The sequence below is a fragment of the Gymnogyps californianus genome, chromosome 6, assembly GCF_018139145.2.
Source record: "Gymnogyps californianus isolate 813 chromosome 6, ASM1813914v2, whole genome shotgun sequence".
Classification (NCBI taxonomy): Eukaryota; Metazoa; Chordata; class Aves; order Accipitriformes; family Cathartidae; genus Gymnogyps; species Gymnogyps californianus.
In genome coordinates this window covers 22,659,667-22,679,434 of record NC_059476.1, presented here as the reverse complement: position 1 = coordinate 22,679,434, position 19,768 = coordinate 22,659,667, and the positions used below count along the sequence as shown (strand labels likewise).

General features: G+C 43.3%; 1 long non-coding RNA gene across 1 annotated transcript in view; it reads left to right on the top strand.

The window, feature by feature from the left end:
* Window positions 1–19,768, top strand: part of LOC127017539 (uncharacterized) — a 184,286-nt gene that overhangs the window by 75,164 nt on the left and 89,354 nt on the right. The window contains exon 2 of the long non-coding RNA XR_007766612.1: window positions 17,601–17,760. This is a non-coding gene — a long non-coding RNA (uncharacterized LOC127017539). The remainder of the gene's footprint in view (window positions 1–17,600; window positions 17,761–19,768) is intronic.

Below are 19,768 nucleotides of genomic sequence, written 5' to 3'. Positions count from 1 at the left end.
ACCAACACTCTTACGTCTCTGCATCTTACCCCACACACATTGTGTTTCGCCTGGCAAGAGTGAGGACCTTCAGCCCAGATGAACCTTCCAGCATCCTTTCTGTGGTTTCCTTTGCAGATCCGAATCACTTGATCTGTAAAGGAGATAAATTAAATTAGGCTCCCAGGTCCTTTTGAAATCCAATGGAAGCTGAGCATCTCTCACCCTTCACTTAGTTTAAAAATCTCTAGCAGTGATATACAAAGGGCTTATCAGAGCAGGCTTCTTTGAAACACTTAATGCCGTATTTATTCGGTCATTAGTATCTGATCTGTGCACTACTGGATCCCCCAGTAGTGTTAATGCGATTGATTCAGCTGCAGGTACAGGTGGAGTTTCTGTTCAGTGTGCTGGAGCACTTGGTAGGGTTTTTGGGCATGCAATGTTCTTATGCATTACAGAACATGCGGGAGAGTTATGCCTGGGCAAACAGAAGTCATAGTGGGATGGGTCTGTGACTCAGGTTGTTCCAGACTGTTTAGAAAAGATATTCCTATGGACAGTCCTTGCCATAAAATACAGCACTCCTGGGCCTGCTCTGATTTACATTCAGATTTCCCCCTGCAACAGCCCAGTATCCCAAAGTTACAAAGGAGGTAAATGCTAACCCCCTTTAACTTAGAGGTCCAACATAAAAGCTTATTCCTTATTTATCACAGTTAATTCTTTCAGTGGTGCCCGCCACTGTAATATCCTGCTTTGTCTCCCTGCATCTTCTATCCTTCCTCCTTTCCTTCCCTCCTCCTTCTTCTTCCTCTTGCCCTTCTTTTCCCTCCTTTCTTCCCCTCAGCCCTCTAGTTCCCTGCGCAAGTTTGCTGCCTCTTGATTAAAATGTTGACTTTAACTTGGAATTAACCTGATTAATGTAATTGAAAGTAAAAGTCCGCTGCTCAGCACTTTGGGTGATGAGTGGAGATGGATTGAGAAAGAAAGCTTTCAGATTGAATACACTTCTTTCCTCTGGCTGTTAATTGCACCGTTTACTGGTACCTGACTCACTGACCGTCAGTGTTTAGTCCAGTTAATGATGATACACAGTCCATACTTTCCAGAGATAATTAAAAAACATTCCAGCAGACACTCTGCTGCAGAGAGCTTTCCTATCTGTCGCAGTCAGCAGACCCCAGGGGTTAGGGGTTGTAGCATGTAGAGACAGAGAAGGCTGTTCTCTGGGTGCACAGTGGAGCGGGCCTTGGTTATGCAGGTGTTTTGAAGAGAAGAGGGACGGTAACTACTTCATGTGTTGGCTTTAGTGTGTCTGTCTCTTGACTGTACAATATTGTGCGTGGGTGAGCATGAAGGCTCTCTGGGGCTGGGGACCTATTTTTGTGCTTCCAAAGCACTTTGGCTAAGACATAGGATTTTTAAGTAGAGCTCTCTCCCCGCAAAGTCATTTGAGCTCTTATCTATAAGGGTAACTCAGCACTGAGATCAGTGAGAATTAGGCATTTAAAGGCTTTGTGCATCTGGACATTGGTCTCTTGTGGCATACTTTTACATCTGCAAAATAGGAATGCTCAGACTTCCTTACAGATGGGGAACTCTCAAATGACTGTGGACAGAGATTTAGAGAAAATGCCTTGGCTGTCATATCCCAGAGACTCCCATATGCTGAAGTGGTAGTAGAAAAAAATTTTCTCCAAATCTAAGAATCCATTTGGAACCTGACTGGCAAGGGATGTGGTGAGGACTCTTATATTGCTGAAAGAAGTATTCAGGCAAAACAGGCAATCTGTACCAATGCCAGCATTGGTTAATATATTTGCTAATGACCTGAAAAGGAATGAACAAAGAGGAAGAGGAACTTGTATGTGTGACAAAGGTAGGTGTGCTGATCAAGATCAAGAAAGATGACAAAGAACTTGTGAGGGACCTGACAGCAGTGGATGAGTAGGTAACAGAAAGAATAGATATACACATAGAAGGAATCCTGAAATCATCTACTCTGCTCTCCTGAGTGAGGCATATGTTGTACAGATGACATTAAGAGAGTAAGAACTCACTATTTCAGTTGGCACTTTGTTCCAATAGCTAATCACTGTAAATTAAAACAGTGGGCTGTATTTTTCATCTGAATTTGTCTGTATTCTAACTTCCAAGCCACTGGTTCTTGTTAAGTCTTTCTCTGCTAGATTAAAAAAGCCCTTTTATACCTTACATTTTCTCACTGTTCAGATACTTCTAGGTTAGACTCAGTGCAAGATAATGCACACTAAAAGCTATGATTTGCATTTCTTGCATGCTTTATGCTGTCAACTCAGGGAAAAAAAGCTAGGTGTCACTGTGACCAGCTCAACAAACATAAGTATTCAGCATGTCCTCATCCACCCTCTCTTGTCCTGCTGCCATTTCCCTTCACACATGGGCTGTGTGCAGTGACCTGACTATGAGCAGTGTTGAAGCTCTGGGGAAGAGGATGAGATTTTAATGAGAGGAGTGGGGTTAGTGTTTATATTACAGTAGCAATGAAAGGGTCTCATGAGATCAGAGCCCTTGTCATGATAGGTTTTGTGTTTTGTTTTGGTTTTTTTTTTTAAAAAAAAAAAAGGCAAACAGATTATATCCCAGAGGCTTTATAATCCAAATGGTCTGGAATTTGGGAATACTGCATCCTCACACATGGGGAATCAAGATCTGGATTTTGAACCCACAGAAGGGAGCAAAATGAAGACTGCAACCCTCACCTCTTGCCCCTTAGTCCAGCACTGGTATTGTAAGAGCCTCCTGCATCTTGGGTAACTTTTTAAATTGGTATTGCTGTGCAGAAAAAGAGTGAAACAGTGATTTTTAAATTTTTTGTCCTATACTGTCTCCTATTCCCAAGAGACTAGGAGTCTGCATGTAGCCATAGTGTATTTCTATATATTGAAATAAAACTTAAATAGTGATAATAGTAAACGTTAGGGGCTACAAGGCTCCTTTCCTCTGAGCCAGTAACTCCTCTAGGGGATTTTCAAGCATTTAAATCTGGCCCATTCCAGACATAGTATCTGGTCAGGCATTTGGTCAGGATGCCTAGCCAAAGCATCCAAAAATACTGAGTCCGACTTCTCTACCTAAAGGTATGGGTTGGGTTGGTTTTTTTTTTTTTAGCTTTAAGTAGAAACTTTGAAAATCTCTGGTAAATCCCAGCTTAAAAAAAAAAAAAAAGGCAAAACTTTGGAGTATGAACGAAGAGCTGTGTCCTGGCTCCGTTCCACAGCCCGTCCCTTTTCATTTTTTACTTTCCGTTCCTATATCTGCTTTAGCCTTTGTTTCATGCTGTTTTCCATGGTTATCCCATCTTCTCTGACCTTTCTCTTTCTGCTCTGTATCACATCTGCTTGTACCCTTCCCTGCCAGCCGCTAGGTCCTTTATCTTTGTCCATAGCCCCAGACTGTCTTTATCAGATTTACCCTCAAGGCCATCCCATGGAGTATAGGAGTGCTTGCATCATCATTCAGCAGCAAAAAAACCAAGACTCAGAAAAGCAAAAGGACTTTGGTCAAGGCAACCTAGCAAGTCTTTGGTACAGCTTGGTTTGACTAGCCCCTAAGACCCAGGAGTACTTAGTCACTTAAGAGCTGGGTAACCTTCCTCTAGATTTTCAGTGGCATTTTTTCATTGAAAATTTTTCCCATCATACTAACAGTGTTAGGATGAGAAGAGGGACCATTTCCTCACGGTGGGCTGGCCCCTGCCCTTGGCTGACCTCTGCCTCTGGAAGTGGGACATAGATGCACCTGGGAGCATACCTAGTGTCCTTGAGACGTGGCCTGCTGGCCACTGGGTGAGTTCCCAAGGGACATTGACCTGTCACAGTAGAGAGTGGCCCTGCTGTGGGTTGCCTTGGGCTTGACCTTGATGCTGCAGTGAGTCTTTGACAGTGCCTGAATGTGGCTGGTGGGTGATGCTCGCCGAGGCAGAGCTCAGCAGGAGGATGCTGCCGTGGGACCAATTGTGCTGGCACCTGCGAGCAGGCCAGGCTGGCTGTTGTTTGCTATTCCCTGCACACACGCAGGGAGCCTCGTGCACTAAGTGACATCAAGGCTCATTATTTTCATCAGATGCCACATTTGTAACCTGTTACCAAGTAAATTGTGATAAAATAGACTGGAGCAGCCCAGAGTCTGACTCTGTGCTGAGATGGCTGCTGTGAGCATAGCAGGGAGGTACAGAGCCTTACAGGACTGCTGGCTCCAGCACCTTAAAGGAGCAGGGAGCTCTCACGGATAGTAGAGGGTCTGGGTCAGAAGATGCTTATGATGCATCTTTTTGGCAGACACTGTGTGCTTGGGAAGAGGGTGAACTGCGTCCTTCCAATGGTCCCAGGAGGTAGGTCATTCACCTCCCTCCCTCTCCTTGCTACTGGGGAAACTGAGACACAGGAAAGAGAAGTGACTCACCCAATGTCACATAGTAAATCTACAGCTTCATCTCCTAGTTCTGCACCCTGTGCTTGGAGCCAAGAATGGGTCCCTCACAAATTACAATCCAAATGTCAGGGTGAACAGCAGTGGACCCGCAGTTTTCACATTTTCTTTCCCCCTTGTTGGAGTCCAGATGATGTGTATGACTTGCAGTGGCAGTTGAGAGCACAGGAGAAAAAAAACCCAGCTCATTGCTGGGGTTTAGTTTTCTGTCTTTGAAGATTCTCAAAGTCTGCCTGGGACATTCAGGTTTTTGGACAGGAACTGCATTTGTTTCCGTACTAGGAGGTACCAACTCTGTTTCAGTTGCTTTGTGCTTCCCTCCCAAGCCGCTCCCTGCTCCACAGATACAGACAAATACGTTTGCCCTACAACATATTGTGAAGCTGGATTAGATATTATCTTCAGTTTGTATGTGGAGAAACTGAGGCAATGAGAAGCTGAGAAGTTTCTGCAAGAACTCTTTTGTGTCTTTGAGAGTTAGAAAGCTGAGAGCAGGAGTCTCTCCAGAGCGCTCTCCCCTGTGATTTCTGTGTTTCTGACATACATGGAAGTACCTGCTGTGGTTTTACGGAACAAATGGGACCTTTAGTGGAGATCAGATCTTCCAGTGCTATGTGTATATGTAATTGAACTGCACCCCATAGCACACTTTATTTGGCTTCCAAATAAATATGTTTTTACAGGACTAATAGATGCTGAATAGCAAATACAAAGATGCTTCACACGTGAACAGTATATGTTACTGGTGGTGCTGCAGTGGAACATGCTGGAGGTCATTATAATGATGGATGTAAATACAGAGTTTCTTAGGAATTTTAATACATCAAAAAGTGTGCTGTGATCCAGAACAAGAATAGTTTTTGAGAAGTTTGACTGAACAGAATGAAGTCATTTTTAGAGCAATGTAAATATTTCACTTTGGCAAAATCAAGATGGTATGATTTTTAGAGCCTTTCTGTATTCTGATCTTTTACAAATAGAAGAAAATGTTGAAGTGTAGTTTTCAATAAAACTACAAACATTTGTCAGAAAATAAACTGATAATATTAGCTTCCAGATTTTTGGTTTAAAAATACCTCTGACATAGTGAAATTATGAAATACTTTATTGATATGAAAGGTACCTTGGTGGGGGGGAGGGAGTGCATGAGCATTTTTTCTAACTTCAGCTATATGCATCTGGACTCTGGCTACCAGCGGACTAGCTCTTTACTGCAGCACTTCTTCAATGCTTACTGATCCCTTATAAATATAATAGAAGCTGTGCTCTACTCTCTGCCCCAAAGGTCTTACAATTTAAATTGGCAGTTCAGAAGAAATATCTCCCTATTTCAGGAACTGGAGCATAGCAAGATCAGTGATTTGCTCAAGGTGACATGGAAAGTAAAAACACCAGCACCAGCTCATTCCACTGTCCAGATGAGATCCATCCTCCAAGTTACCCCTCATTTTGGGAGCACTCCGTGATTTCCAAGCTGGCCTGCTTGACTGCCCCAACGGCTTGAGGTGGGGAGATGGCCAGTGGCTGGGGACAGGAGTGGCCAGCCAGCTCAGCTGAAGCTGTCACTGCTCTTTGCTGACAGTTGCTGTAATCCATGGTGCCTGCTTTTATGGTGCTAATTAATCTCTTTTAATTAATGAAATCCTTCTACCTCACGTTCCTCCCCTTCCTTTCCTCCTTGCCTCTCTTCACCTTCCACAGCTGAAACCTACAGTCCTCCTTGAGCAGGGGCTGATAAAATCTCCAGCCTTTAAACATCTCTGTGTACTCGTCTGTGGCAGTGCTGGTGGCTCCATCTGCTTTTCTCCTTTGGTGCGGTAGCAGCTTAATCTTCATGGCCTGTTATCTTTGAAGCACACTTGATTTCTCAAAAGAAAAACAGCTAAGCATTTTAGCACCCGCTGCTTTCCTTCATAGGCTGCTACATGTCATTGCTGTTTAATCATGGCCTGAGTTTGCAAATACTGTGTATGTAATGGTACTCCTTTGAGTAGACATAGGGGCTTGATTGGGACAACACATTCAGATAATATTGCTTGCCAGCGTCTTTGCACTCCAGGAGTGTTTATCTTCTTTAATTCCATCCCTTAACTCCTACTCATAACGTTTTCTCTGTTCTCCTCGGGGCACAGAGGCTAATTCTTGTCCTTGTGCGATGAAACTTGTTGTTCTGTAATGGGTAAATCAAGGAGCAGAAAAGAGGCTTGGGAATTGCAGGACTGGATGTACCCAACCTGTCCACCCCCACTCCATGTTATCACTTCTGATATTCCTGAAAAAGCAAGGACTAGAGCCCTGCTGCACAAGCAATGCACAACACACAACAAAAATATAGTCCTGGTCCTGAAGCACATCTTGGGACAAAGAGCCCATTTCTGGACTCACAGACACATGTCACTGCTTCGCTGAAAGGTGATAGAAAATTCTAGGGAGCAGAGCCATCAGCATTACAAGGGGAAGTTTCCATACCTCTGCCCATTCAACTGCTAATCACAGCATATTTTTTCCCTTTGCAAACCCTGCCAGGTACGTTGTTCTCTTTGTTTTTTTCAGCAGTTTGTTTCCCTCTCTCAATATCTAAGTTTACAATGCCTTTCCTCCAGCTCTAGTGGCTGATTTACATACAAAAGGGTGATCAGCTGTGGGAAGAACAGTCTAGCGGATCAAATACTAAGTGACATTAAGTGGCATCTAAATGACATTACTTCGATTCTCTGCTGAGCTGTGAGTTGCAGTGTGACCATGCACACAGTAATTAATTCCTATGCCTCAGCTCCCCAGCTGTAAAATGGGCATGGTTCTGAGTTCCTGGGAAGTCCTGCGTTAGTCTGAGGCCAAAGTGAGCAATGCCTGCACAGAGCTGAGAAACTGTGGTGGTGGGATCCATTCAAACATGTCCTTAGAAAGCTGCTAGAAAGGCAGTTACTGTGAGTGGGAAGAATTGTATTCTGTCTTGTTTGTATGACAGAGCCATGCTTTTACATGGCACAAGAACTGCACAGGGACCCTCTAGGTATATTAACTTCTGCTTTTTTCTGTCCGTCCCCATCCCTTTGGGTCAGAACACGCACACAGTCCAGTAGAAGGCACAACTGCAGCCGGGCTCCTTAGCACAGTGAAGGCCCAGGTGTACAAATCAATATAGGGTGATATATCGACATCAGAAAAACTTTGATGGCTTACACAATAGTTTATAGTTAAGTCAGAGAGAGAGAGGGAAAAGCATACTTTAAAGAGTGGTCATAGGAAAGTGACTGTAAAAAAAAAAAAAAGCTCTGTCTCGCTGAATGTGTCTGCTCACACTCGCTCTGATTCTCACTTTCATCATGATGGTGTAAGTCAGAATGGGTCTGTTAAAGTGAAGATGAATAAATTAATTTTCAACGTATGTTCTCCATGTACCTGGACAAAATCCAGTCATTGGTGGAGCATCAAGTCACTGTTACACCAGAAACTGTAAATGCTCTATGAAAGGCATATACCTTGTAGCTTTAAAGGACCAGATTCTTTTCCTGGTTAGGCTGATGTAAATCACAGATGATCCTGTTCAGGTCAGGGTGAACTCTGACAGGCTGAATAAAGCCTGACTCAAGATGCAGAATTACCTGAAAAAGAAAGGGAGCAACAGGGAGACCACAGGGGCTTAGTAAAAGCTCTTGTTGTCATCTTCTCTCATGGCTGCATACAAAAGGTCTACCCCAACTTTGACTCTGTCCCAACCCAAAAATAGTCCCCAAGGGTCCCTTGCAGAGACCTTTGCCTCTGGATTGGAGGCAATTTCAGCCAAGCAGTGATGCGGATGTACTGACCTTTTCTCCCCAAAGGGCAATCTCATCCATCCTTGAAAGGAGACCTGTGGAGCAGCGTGTGCTCTCATGCCCCACCATGCTTCTCAAGTGGTAAATGAGTATCGCACACTGAGAGAGAGACTGTGGGGGCTGAGAGAGCTGTGGGGTCTCCACTGACACCAAACACGTCACTGAGCTGCCAATACAATGAGAGCCGGGAGAGCTGCTGGCCTAGGATCAGATGTCAAGGAGAAGTGGCAGGAGGTGAGAAGTGCCAGGAATACTGCTTCCCAGCTGGCTCTGGAAACAGTTTATGCCTGTGTCCGTCTGCACTCAGATCAAAGCCTCCCTGAATTATTCAGGTGCTCTTTGAAAACTCTCATCATTCAGAAAGTGAAGGCAGCTTGTCTTTACCTGCTGGAAAACAAGCACTCATTGTAAGCTCCAGGGCCAAACCAAGGTTCCTCTGCTCACACAATGGCAGCGGCTCCTGCCACCTTTATGGCAGGATTTCTCTCTTCTTGTTACACCAGGTTCTCACATATAGGTCTCGAATGTGTGGGCCTTCAGTCCTTACAAGCTTCAGTAGGTACTTTGCATCTATTTGGGCCCGTCTTTGCAGTCCTGAACTGATGCGTTGATACTGCCTTCCTCGGTGTTTTGGGCATGTGGAAATAGGTGCACTTAAGAAGAACTACTGGCAAACCCACCTGGATGGTGTTGAGCGGTTCCAGGTGTATCAATGGGAAGAACATTCAGTTCAGCCTAAAAGAATCAAATAAGATAGCACAAACTTGAGATTTCCAGGAGGGCGAGGGCAGTGTGCGCTCTTTTGTGCCGTGATGCTGCAACCACTCTGTTGAAGTGATGGGGCCCCAGCACTGACCCCCACACTCTGAGAGCAGCAGCACACAGCAGACAGTGCCACATAGCAGTTTAAAAGAAAAAAATAGCCTGAGAAGGGTAAGTGAGGCAGGGTCAGAGCTCTCTGCTGTCCTTTAAGCTACCAACAGCTTCCTCTTCTGGGGAGCGAGTCCAGCAATCCCCGTGTTAGAAGAGCTGTTTTGGTATCATGGGCAGATGCAGCTGTCTTACAAGGAGAGACTATGTACAGTCTTCATACCACTTTCTGCGTATTAAGCCCTCTGCATATCCAAGGCTGGGATTACTCAGTCCAGCATTATCGACTATGATGTCTTTGTTTTAATTGCATGTTTTCTTTTACACGCCAGCGCCAGGAGACAAATTATTACATTAAAAAGTAACTTTCATTTTTAGAAAGGTGCTTTACTAGCCATGTGGCTGAGAAGGTGAAAGGATTAAAAAGGAGAAGGAAACCCTCAATCATCCCCGACATTTTTTGCTTCTGAGATTTTAAGGCTGTCTTCTGAGTTGTTGAACACTTGCAGCTAGCAGTCCCCATTACTAGAAAGTTCATCAGCCAAATCCCACTTTTCATCCTCTGCTGTTGACTAAGTTAACAGCCTACAGATTTAGAGAGTCAGGCTGTTCTTCCAAGAAAAGGTACCAGCAACAGTAGTGCTTATGATAGTCCACATTGATCTCATAGAATCACATGATGTTTTTTCCTGCTTGTCACTACTAGCTATATTGCAAAGCCTGTGTCCTTGATGTGCATAACTGGGGATGATGGTGGTCTGTACCCACTGAAACCTCCCAGACCCCTCCTCATAAATCATTATCAGCTGCATCACAGAATAACTCCCCAATAGACAGTGGTTTGACAATTTCACACTAGGAACTGATGACCTGTTGCGTTCTAGCTTAGGCAGATAAGTTGCCACGTACGGCCAGGAGATGATGCTTTCAGAAAAATGTATGCTTCAGAGAGGAAGCAATTATACGGAATGATGTCCACAGCAGAGCTGCAGTGCAGGGACCTGCTAACTGAGTTCTTCGGCCTGCAGAGTGAGCTTCTTGAGGACAAAGTATTGAATAAACTTGTAACAGCAGAATACAGGGTGCTCCTGTAATGGGGATGTCTCTTGGGGTAAGCAAACGGAAGCCCAAAATATCCTTGCATTCCACAGAGTGGGTTTTATCTTTATTGCCTGTCTTTTTAGACAATAAAGGTGATCAGCATCTCCCTAAGAAAGTCTGTCTTGAGACAAAAGTAAATTTTCTGACCTGATTGTTATTAGATCCTCCACTATCAAAACTATTTCATATCTGATTTCTCCTGTCATGCCTGCTCTGTGAAGGGGTGGTTTATTTCTGGCACCAAGTAGGAACATTTTAAAATATTTATTTATCTGTTGTTTTGGTTATTTATAGTATCACTACAATATCTGAGTGACCTCAGCATTACTTGTGGTTTCTAGGCATTCGTGGTTCCTATTACAAAGGAGTTATAATGTAGTGAAAATTATGTTAATCAAATGTTCCATTCTGAATATTAGCTGTAACTTGAGAGAATTAGCTTGTAATATGATCCCCATTCTGAATATCTGAAAGATGAGGTTTTTAAAGGTCAACAAATGACAATTGTATACCTAAGTTTCACTTTTTAAATTCATTGTTTTCCCCATCACTTTTGAGATGAAGCACAGGAATGAAATGAACAGAACTAGCAGGGATCTCTGGGGTTATCAAGTCTGGTTTTTTTTCTATGGGAAAATGACTGTTTTTTTCTGACTAATACTATATTGTAATGATTACAAAAAGTGAAAGGAGTGGTTACTATTTCTGCATGCATGCTAATACTCGCACCGCAGGCAGTTACCTAAGAGTCAGTGGTAAAGATTACTGCAGATTGTACATCCTGCAGATCAGCTAAAACCATCTTTGCCCATGTACATTACTCATTAGATGAAACAAAAGATTCTCTTCCTCTTCTTCTGTGAAGCTAAGGAACAGAAAACATTTTTCATCTAAATTTCTCTATGAAATATTGGTTGCCACAAAGAAATGAATGCTAAAAAACGCACTTAAAGCCTGATTGAGAAACACTACTACAATTGATCTTGGAAGGGATTTGTAAGGATCCCATGTGACTTAAATAGTCCTTTGTCAACTGAGTTTCCTGATCAGGCTGTATCTTCCATAACACACTAAGATTTATCCATTACTGGGTAAGTACTGAGAGAGTGGAGCCATAAATAGAGATATAGATAAATACATAAATACAGATTGTCATTGGATCAGATGTTCGCTTCCTGGCTTTTGTTGTTCAAGATATGCTCTTTAGAGATATTGTTGGGTCTTGAGGACAGAATAGATATCTCCCCCTGGCTTGTGTAAAACATCTCTCTTTTAAGGAAACTGGCACAGTTATTCCAGTTTGTCAGCTGGCCCGTGATGCTGTAAGGTGGTTGTGGAGTTGTGATCTTGGAAGGTCACCTCTGGGATAGGTATGGGTGCAAGAGAGCAGTCTAGGATGTCCCTCCAAGGTGTCCTCCAAGCTTTGGAAGGATCTGACTGGTAGCTCCAAATCAGGAGGATACATTTTGTAGTTTGTGGTGTTAAACTAAATCTAATGTGCCAGCTGATGTGCTGGAGGGTCTGTCTGAACTGCTAGGACTGTTCTCCCCTCTGTGTACCATGATAGACAGGGCAAGGATTTCTTGCCTTTTTGAAGCGGACCGTGGTGGGGTTAGGAGAGGTAAAGGCAACAGCTTTTTGCCAAGATAGAACTGCAGTGATTCACCAACTCAGACTTCTGCTGTAGTTCATGTGTCCCTATTGCGCTGATAAGCATGGAGGGACAGGTGTGTATTTAGAAAGACATCTGCAGAAGAAATGCACTTAAGCCCCGTATTTGAACACTCCCAAAGGCTGGGAAAATCCAGACCAGGAATCCAAAACTTTGAAGTATTGCTCTGTGTCTCCAGGCATCAGAGTAAATAATGTGTGGGCTGGAAGTGTTCTGACACTGCAGTTCTTCACTGGACACCAGTAATCATGTGCAGAGGAAGAGATGTTTCTTCTTCAGTAGGCCACTTGAATCAGCAGAGTTGCTAGTGGGAGGCCTAAACTCTGCAGTGCCAGTGCAATATCACCACTCCCAGGATTTCTTTGCGTTCTTCAGCTTTTATATGGAGGTTGAAGTTTTGGTTCTGCTGACACAATTGGAAAATACATGTTATATTGGATTAAACCAGAATGAATCCCATTGTTTTCCAGCCGGACAAGAGAATGTGAAAAGCAGCCCATGCATCATTTGTAAAATCTCTGCCACATGGTAGAGACATATTTCTGTCTCTTGTTTAAAGGTGGAGATATATCTCAGGGCCTGGCTTGATGTTTTCTGTGAGGGAAGTGAGTGTTTTCAAATCTTAAAGCCACAGCAGGGTGGAGAGGGGAACGGGGTAGTGAAGCACTGGGGTGGATTGCTTAGGGAGGTTGTGTAACCTTCATTGTTGTTCTTAAAAACAGGCCAGACAAAAAGGTTTAGAAGTACTTTAACAGTGGTTGATCCTGCCTTGGCAGAGGCGTGGTCTTGACGATCTCCTAAGGTCAACTCCAGCCTTATTTTCTGTGATTCTGTAAAAGGATAGAATTGTTGTTATTATTATTTCTGTTACTACCATTCGAGGAGCACTTCTCAGAGATGAGAATCTGGCATTGCCTGGTGGTGTACTCGCACCCTAGAGAAAGATGGTCCTGCCCTCGGAGAGCTTGCAAGTATGAGTCAAAAAGCAATGGCTAGTATGGACAGCTGAGGGAATACAGTAAGGAGCAATGAGACGCTATTGATCAGCAGGATAGGCAGTACTCATAATACATCAGCAGCCTAACTGCTGTCAGATTTTTGCAGGCATCATGGCTAAGGAGAATTTGAAGGAGGATAATGAGGAAGCTTTGCAAATGAAATCTCCAGGCTCCCACCACCTCTGCTCCAGAGCTGGGCAGCAGCAGGATAATGGTTTGCCTCCCACTTCTGCCTGTTCTTGTGTCCCTGCCTGCCGCTGCCCACTCTCACTGAGGGCACAGGTGGTGCTCTTGCAAACTTGCTTCTAGCCTGTATTGTGGCAGGATGGCAGGAGACGGAGCCAGGATAAGGCCTGGCCCTCTATCCCACATGCTGTGGGATCTCTTCCAGTGACAAGAAGTAAAGTTGATGAGTCTGTATCGAGACAGTGAAGTGACCCCCGTGCTGCTCCACATAATTAATAAATAAAGCACTGGGGGAGGTTTTGCCATGCTGGCTGCTATGACAGGGCTGTCTACGGTGCACTTAAGCATTAAATGACCAATTTCTGTCAGACTAACTTCCCAAGCCTCTCTCTCTCTCTCTCTCACTCACAAAGCTAGCTTCCTCGCTCCCTGCACTTGGAGTTTTTCAGCAACTGATGGCTCCTGGTTCATTTCTGTGGAATTAATTGGTCCCTGAATGAATTCTGTTGACAGGGCAATTTATCATGTGTTTGGGTTGACAGTGTTGGATACTGGTAAAGGGGGGGAGTGGTGTGTGAGTGGGATGAGGGGAGATGGACAGGGTGGGGGTGGGTGGGAGGATGAAGAAGAGGAGGAGTAGAAGAAAGGGGAGGTGGAGGAGGAGATTGTTTTAAAAAATAAAATGAAAGAGAGAGGAAAAATTATGTTCCTCTGGCTCCCTCCAGTCCAACTCAGTGCAATGGATAATGCACAAGAGGGATGGGGAAAAGAAGGGGGGCGGAAAGGAGTGCCACTTGGCTCATGACGAGAGTCAGGATGCTGCTTTTCCACAATTTGTGCCATGGCTTGGGGGAAAAAAAAGAAAAAAAAGAAAAAAAACCCAACAGTAAAAGCTAGTAGTTGTTGTGTGGTGTCCCTGGGGCTCAGCCAGAAGCCTCCATATGTAATGCCCACATCCCTACTTCTCCCTCATACCAAAGTGAGTGGGAAGCTAGGGACAAATCTGGTTAACCCTCAAAATGCTGATACATGCCCAAATACTGTTTCAGCAGGTACTGAGTGGTGTCTAGCACCTCGCAATGCGTTGGTATCTGCCATTGTGTCTACTAGTCAGGGACATCCAAGAAGGAATCACATCTTACAAAACAACATCAGTGATTTGGGTTCCCAGTTTCCCCTCAGTATGGGTCAGAAAGGGGTGCCTGGTCCCATATGTGCCTTTGACGATCTTGGGTTGCATCATTTCACATCGTCCGAGATAGGGACAATGAGGGACTTCCTAATATAATTAAAATTACATTGTAATTACATTGTCATTAGAATGTCATGACTCTGGTGTACGGATTCAGTTTCTAGTCAACGCAATCTAGATGATCATTGTAGTCCCTCTGGCTTCACAGCTTCTGAATGCAGAAGTGTGGGTATGTGTGCATATGGATGTGCTACAGCATGGATAATATTAAAACCAACCAAAGCCAGAAAGAAATTCAATTTGGATGAATCAAAACTATTTGAATAAAGATTAAATAGATTTTTTTAAATGATGTCTTTTCTAGGAATCTCTGAGTGACCTAAAGAGGCATACTAAAGACTTGATCAGAGGGAGGTGTCTGTGAAATGTTCGTTGCATGCACGTGCAGAGGATAGGCTCCATTAGTGTCATCTTCACCTCTGTCTCCTCCCCCAGCCTTCCTTACACTGCAAGTGGGATGTTCCAAAATACTCAATGCTGAGATCAGTGGAAGAGTTACCAGTAGCTTTCCTGCTGATGTCACTGGCAGCAGCGTTAAGTCAGAGCTCAGCATTTCTGAAATTGCCATCCAGAGCCTTTAGCTGCAGGCTAGTGGGACCTGCCTTTGTTTCTTGGAGCACTGTGGCTCAGTTTACAAGCATTCAGTAATCATCTTTGTCTTGGGACCAAAGGTTTCATCAGTCCAGCTAACAAAACGAGTGCCTATATCATAGACAGCCTGGAGACAGAACTGAATTTGAGCGGCAAGCCCTAAACTGGGGGTGGTGAAACACAAGTGGTGTGATGGTAGACGGTCCCTCTCTTATTTTGTTCAGTCAGATATAATGCGAATGCAAATATAATTCTCATCTGGTAAAAATGGTGCAACTGAGCACTGAGAAGACTACTGCTTGTTTATGGTTGTCTTCATGTTTTTGTTTTTACTCTGGTTTGGGTCAAACCTCTAGCCTGCATCCTACCTGAGAACATCTGAGCATCAGATCTTCTAGAGTGCTAAAATGGAGCAGGTAGGGTGAGGAGATGTAGGAAGCGGGGAGCTGGCACAGTCAAACTGCAGAGGATTTGAGAGAGACTTTTTGTAGGGCCCCCAAGTTTCCTGCCAATTAGAAAGCCAGTTAAAGTTACTGCGCTAACAGCAAGTGTATAGGAAAAGACAGCCATGCAACGGCATACCAGGTAGAGGGAAGATTTATTTTCAAACACTTTTATTTTCCTTCTGTTGGTATGATCAATCCAAGGAAAAGGTGCAGGCAGCTCCTTCTCAAGACTTTTGTAACAGGTTTCCATTGCAGTTACTCAGGTAAATAAAGCTGAGATTCATCTGTAGTGCAAGGGATCAAACCTAGAAGTACTCCCATTAGAGATGAGTGGATCCAAAATAACAGTTGTGACTTGAGATAGCGGGTTTAAGGAGGAAACACATGAGTGTAGCAATTTTTTTTGTGGGATCCTGAAGTGTAAGTTGTTTGGGGTGAGGACCCGCTCTTTGTTGTAGTTTAAGACAACAAACAAAAATACGTATAGGAACTAACATGTACAAATTGACAATGGTGGCAATAATAACTGAGCAATGATTTTTCTGCATAGTCATGCAAACAGAAAACTTGGGAGATGTATGTGGTGCTTGGAAAGGACCAGTCTGAATTGGGGGTATCTGTGAAGGGAGAACCTGGTTGGTTACAATCCCACAGAACAGAAACATCGTTGATTGCTAATAAGAAGGTGCTTATATAGGAGTTGAGTGTCTTTTTATAAAGAGGGCTTCCACACAGAGATATGAAGCCTAAATACAGTTTATTTATGAAGGGGTTTTTTTCCTCATTAAAAACAGGATTAGTAGTATTACAGTTTATAAATATGAACCAAAATGAAGAACATACAGATTGGTAGCAAAGGCTCTGCAGCACAGTATACAAAGACCTGACAAGCTCCAGCAGCTGTAAGTTGATAATAGGTAAATTCAACTAGAAATAATGTACGTATTTCCAACAGTGCAGGTAATCACCTGTCAAAATATTTTAGCTAGGGTTCACTGTATTTTCCAGCACTCAAACCTTTATACTTGGTAGCAAATGTTCCTCAGAAACAGATTCCCCTAGGTCAACCCCAGCTATTGGACCCGCAGCAGGAATTAATTCAAAGCAGCCCTATGGGTATCTCATATCAGAGGCCAGACAAGATGATCACAGTGCTCTAGGAGTCTCCTCTGGGGTAGCTGTGGCAATGAACTTGAAAACAGCTATCTGAAAAGTCAATGCCTGATTCCAGTTTCACTTACACACTGTTAACATGAGTGTAACTCTTTTGACTTCAGACTTCTGAATGACAGTGGTGGATACAGAAGGCAAATCAAGCTTGTGAGAAAAATGGTTATGATCAGGCTGTCCTGAGGCAGTCGGGTGAACATGACATAGGACACATTAATGGAGTAAACGGGCATATTTTCACTTACGTCACTGAACCTTTGGGACAGAAACACAAACATTTTTATTAAAAAATTATCCCTAAAATTTGAAAAGAGAGAGTAAAACCTGAAACAATACATATCTTTCTGTATTGTGAAATGGAGATGAAAAAAATCCTGTGGTTGAAAAGGCAATGATTCAAAACTGAAGTCTGCATAAAATAGTGGAGGCAAAATGGACCAAAATAAGCTCCAAGCAGGTTGCATTTAGAACTAACCAGGATACAACAGGTAGCTAGCTAACATGGCAAGACCGACAACTTAAAAATTATTCAATATGCAGCTCCTGGAGCAGGGACTATGATTAGAAATGTAGGCCAGAGTTGCAGGCTGAATTTCTTCACTTTTAATGCTAAATCTGTGGATTTAGGAGCATAGGATTTGTAAAACTGGGCCAGGCTCACGTTTTGTCTGGTCTACCATCTCTAGCAGTACTATCAACAGATTCTTAAGAGGAAAGCAGAAGAACCGTGCAATGGGCAGGCATAGGAAATATCTGCACTTTGTTGGGCGCTCAAGTAATCTGCAAGTTGGCTTAATTCCAGAAATGTTCATATCTTTCCAGAATGCTGGTTGAATGCTCATAACTCTGAATTTTTTTAATTTTTTTTTTTTTTTTAATCTATAAAAGTATCCGGTCTTTTCTGGAATCTTGGTAACTTCCTGTGGTTACATTTTCAGTTGGTCAAAATACAAACTGTTGGGGAAAAATTTTAATCAGCTTTGAATTTGCTGCTTTGTAATCTAATCAAGTGTTGTCTTTTTCTTGTGTTCTTGTGACCTGCAGGTTCTGATTCTGCTAAGGAAGCCTCTGACTTGCCTTCTGGGGAGTGTTCAGGAACCATTTTGATGAATTCCAATTAAGAGTCTTCCTGACGCCAGGGGATGCAGAGGTCAAAGAATGCCCTGAGCAGCACAGTAACAGACCACATAGAGCACAGATAAAGGTAAGAAAATGGCGTAATTGTAAAACAGAACAGAAAATTCCTGAAGACATGAAAGGGATTTGAATTTGGAAGGATCTTTGAGTGAATGGTTCAGCTAAGATTTCTGCCTGGAGCTCAGAAGAACTTGAGAAAGATTCTTGTATACTTGGTGGAGAAAACAACAGTGATAATAATGCTTTGCCTCATTATGTAGTGATTAATCTGGAATGGAAGTTTACAGAAAGTTGTAGACCATCTGACCAGAAACAAGAGCTTTTTGTAGTCATGTGAGAGTTGTAAGGAAGAATTATTGTGGTTGCTTGAAGATCCCTGAGTGCCTTCTGTCTGCTCGTGATTCTAGCTGAAGCTGTGGGAAGTCTGTTGCTCCTGAAGATCCTAACAGAGGTGTTCTAAGACAGAACACCAGTGCCTGATCTTGGGAGAGAAGCAGGAGATCTCAATATGTTGCTAGAGATGTCACTAGTCTGCATAGCAATTTGTCTTTAACCAACTCTGTCTATGGCTAGTAAAAGGAAATTCAGAGGACTAACCTCCCAGCCAAGTGGATACTCAGTCATGAGCAGAACTGACAGATTCTCGCTGACATTTGTAGAGTCAATCTCTGTCTTTAGCAAGGCACAAGTAACTTGTCATATCAATATTGTAGCATTAACTGAGCTAGATAGGAGCTCTCCAATGAGTCTGAGGGGCTTAACATCAATGTAGGTAAACATCCATCTGGCTGTAGGACTGAGAAAAGGTAGTGACCTTGGACAGAAAGGTAAAATCTCATTGCTCGAGTCAAGGACCATAATTGCATAAACAAGTTGGTTGCTCTCAGTATTGTGTATTTTCAAACACTGGAGTCACACTGGAATTCACAGCAGAAACTACTGTGAGTAGTAGTCTACTACTTTGGCAGCTCAACAGTAGCATGAAGGAGCTCTTTCGCACAATGTTTATTTCAGGGACATGAAATCCTCCATGGAGGAGGTATGGGTCATGTTCACAAAAAGGTGATGACTAGTGCTTTTGTTTTCAGACTGTTTCCATCTCTCCTTCTAATGACCATTTTCTTCTCTGGCCTCTTCAGTCTGGGCTGTATCTTAGGTGACTTGTTCAGCATTTGAATAAGAGATGGCTGAGAAAAGCTCACCTGGGGGAAAAATTATAATACAATGGGGACAGATGGCAGAAACAATAGTTGTTATTATTTTGGCCCTGCTAACCGAAACTAGAATCCTGCCGTTTTTTTTCCAAGGTTGATCAGTTTAGGAGCAAGCCATGTTAGACAGACCACTGGCTAGTTTTGGGTGCCTAGGGAGAAACAGTGTCAGGAAAAACATTCTCCATCTTTGCTAAGCAAACCAGATGATCAGTGGCTTACAGATTCACCACACTTTTGTCACTTTGAAATTGGGTTAATGGGACAAAGTGAGAGGACCTGCAATCACAACACTTATGTCTGAGGAGAAGGAGCATAAGGAAGTTCGCAGCTGTATGATTTTTGTCAGTATGTATCTCCTCTGTTAGCAGCATGGGGAATTTCAAATTGAGAAGCTTCTGTTTTGGCAAATTAAGAGCATGAGAACCCTTCTGCTGTTCTGAAGCATAAACCAAACTCAGTAGTAAGATTCCAGCTGCCTTTCGAGGCTTTTGGTTGGCCATTTAATGTGGGCTCTGATACTCACTGTTACAGGACACAAATATGTATTGCACAAAAAACACACATGCAGTTTTATGCATAGGTAACCAAAGAATTCAGGCTCGACTTCTCTGTATTCTGAGTGGCTGCGCAAGGGAAGAGATGCATCAAAGGTTTTGCTTTTCCTGTATTAAAGCCCTTGTAGTTCAGAGATGACACAAATCTAGTACCTTTGCTGATCTATAACTCAGAAGGAAGGGCTCCAAAAAGCCTTGCCTCCTTTCCTCCCAGTCACCTTTGAATGGACCACAAAAATTATGAAGCCCAGCCCTGTGATATAACCACATAAGCATCTGCCTTCCCCTGCCACATCCTTCACCATGG